We start from the raw sequence: 2740 nt of genomic DNA, 5'->3' as shown, positions 1-2740 counted from the left end.
AGATAAGGGGGGCATTGCATCAGTAAAACAGAGATGGAAAGGAATTTACCCGTCATTGTAAATGTGTTTATAACCGATATATAGTTGTATTACATAGGTACAATTGAAATGTAAACTAAGCCTTTGTAGATATTTGATATACACAGGTTTATCCAGAGTGCATTTTGGCATATGTATATATTTTTATATATAGAATTGTTTGTATTGTTTTTGGAGATTGTCAGAGGCATGTTAATCTTGAATATAGGCCAATAATACTGCTCAGGTTCTGCAGAACAGCACTTTTTTTTAGGAGTTTTGATATTCTTATATTGTTACGGTACTTTTTGATACTGTTTGTAAGTATCCATGTTATGTACAACGTTATGCACTGAATTTGTATTTGAATGTGAAATGAAAATAAAAATTATTTTTCCAAAAAAAAAAAAAAAAAAAAATCTGTTCTTATCAGTTTAATATCTGATACGTCCCATATCTGGGGACCATATATTAAATTGATTTTTGGAATAGGGAGATGGAATAGGGGCTTGCTCCGTCCACTCCACGCATCGACCTGGTATTGCAGTACTTCCAGGAACGGTGCACCCCCTGTCGTTGTAAATATAAATCAAGCATGGTTTCGTTTTAGTCTATATTGTAGTGTCACATTGTCACACACACAGTTCATCTTAGTGCCAGTGGTGGCTAGAAAGTGTTGGTCAAGTCGGTCACCGTTATATTGAGCTGATGTGAATGGTGCGTTAATCTTTAAAAAAACGTTTTCGTCACGTAGATGGGACACAGGGTGTAAACGGTACAGTGAAATGCTTACTTGCAAGCTCTCCTCAACAGCGCAATACACACGATCAAACATATACACAAATAGCTAAGTACTAAAGTAGTCAAAAACACTTATGATTTGGATATATATATACACAAGAAGACTATACAGTATAAACTATAAAATGTGCTAAAGTCATGTTCTGGTAACATGGACTGCCTCACATACCGGTAACGTTATCTGATGTATTTGTCTGAAGCCAATATTTGATAGGCCTGCTATTTTCACAAGACTCAAATATATGTCGTTAAATGTATACAAGGTTTGGGCCTGTGTTAAAGTAACTATGTATGTTTATCCCATTATTTCTATGATCTCACACTGCACTTTTTCAAGTGACAAAAACTTGATATAGCGTAGCAAGAGTTATTCCTTCGCTTACGGCATTATTACAGATCATATATGCACCATACAGTCACTGGCTTTACGGCCATATCAGTCTCAATACGCCTGGTCTCGGAAGCTAAGCAGGGTCGGGCCTGTTTAGTACTTACCAGGTGCAGTAAGTTTTTTTGTCCAGCAGGGTGTACTCTTGTACTATTTAATCAGGGAGCAACCGTCTTTATGTATTACAGTTTCTCATAATCGCCTACAATCATTTTTTGGAACAATGAGTCCACAAAACACAACTTTTTCAAAACAGTAAATGCTTTTTGAAAATGTACTTGTCTTTTTAAAAAACAAACATTCATAAAAAATATACCATCAAAATTGCAAATCCGTTCATCAAAAGAATGACACAACTATACTTATTTCTTGAATGCAAGCAGACAAAACAGTAAATTAGTCTGTCTTTTAAAAATCCCAGTAGATCCATAAATGTTCTTTGCAGTTGTAGTATCTGGGATCTACATCTGTTTATATTAGTTACTGTGCTGTTACTAAGCAGTAATGCATTACGGCAGTGTTACGTTACTACACCTAAAATGAAATGCACATGCGCACTGGAATGCCGGGAACTGTAGAGCACGCGGGGTTTTGACTAAACGAAAACTAACTACCCTGCCTGGTAATTTCTCCACAACACAAATATTACAGCAGTCATTAAATCATGATGATCAAAACTGGAAGTACAACGATACAAAGGTGCAGAATTATGGGCAATTACTCTCCTTTTATGCATATTTCACCAAACAATTTCATACACATCAAATTGAATTACTGATAAATGAAACATATTAATATTTGCACATTGTGTGTACGATTCATTCATCGGTATCATCACAATCCAATTCCATGTATTCAAAACATAGGCTTGTTTGCTCATAGTTTTGTAGACTTTCCATTGGTGTACAGAAACACAATCCACAACAGAAATAAGGCAAGCTGAATACAACAGGGGAACACAACTGATGTATAGGCCTCAATCCACACCAAAGCAAAGCTCTAGAATAGAAGGTCACGTGTTGGAGATGATGACATAGGAGTCAGCCAAAGTTACTTAGAAGTAACCCAACTTCATTCTCTGCATCTCTGAATATTTGCAATATAGTAAAAACATTTACGAATTAGACAGTCCCCGTTAAGTAAGATCTTTTAAACAGGTCAACAAGGCCGCAGGGACAGACAGATTACCTGGACGTGTACTCAGAGCATGTCCTGACCAACTGGCAAGTATCTTCACTGACATTTTCAACCTGTCCCTGACTGAGTCTGTAATACCTACATGTTTCAAGCAGACCACCATAGTCCCTGTGCCCAAGAACACCAAGGTAACCTGCCTAAATGACAACCGACCCGTAGGACTCACGTCTGTAGCCATGAAGTGCTTTGAAAGGCTGGTCATGGCTCACATCAACACCATCATCCCCAGTCCATGCCCTGACGAATTGAGGCTGTTCTGAGGGCAAAAGGTTTTAACTGAATATTAGGAAGGTGTCCTTAATGTTTTGTACACTCAGTGTACATACACTGAAAAAT

General features: G+C 37.3%; 1 non-coding gene across 1 annotated transcript; it reads left to right on the top strand.

Annotated features, from left to right (window-relative positions):
• The first annotated feature begins 405 nt into the window (after nt 1-405).
• LOC118948161 lies at nt 406-590 on the top strand. Its single transcript, XR_005042073.1, has one exon. It is a non-coding gene; the product is annotated as a U2 spliceosomal RNA (small nuclear RNA).
• The last annotated feature ends 2150 nt before the right edge of the window (nt 591-2740 follow it).

The sequence above is a fragment of the Oncorhynchus mykiss genome, unplaced genomic scaffold, assembly GCF_013265735.2.
Source record: "Oncorhynchus mykiss isolate Arlee unplaced genomic scaffold, USDA_OmykA_1.1 un_scaffold_222, whole genome shotgun sequence".
Taxonomy (NCBI): domain Eukaryota; kingdom Metazoa; phylum Chordata; class Actinopteri; order Salmoniformes; family Salmonidae; genus Oncorhynchus; species Oncorhynchus mykiss.
Note: the sequence above shows the minus strand (reverse complement) of the source record. Positions and strands in the feature narration are given on the sequence as shown.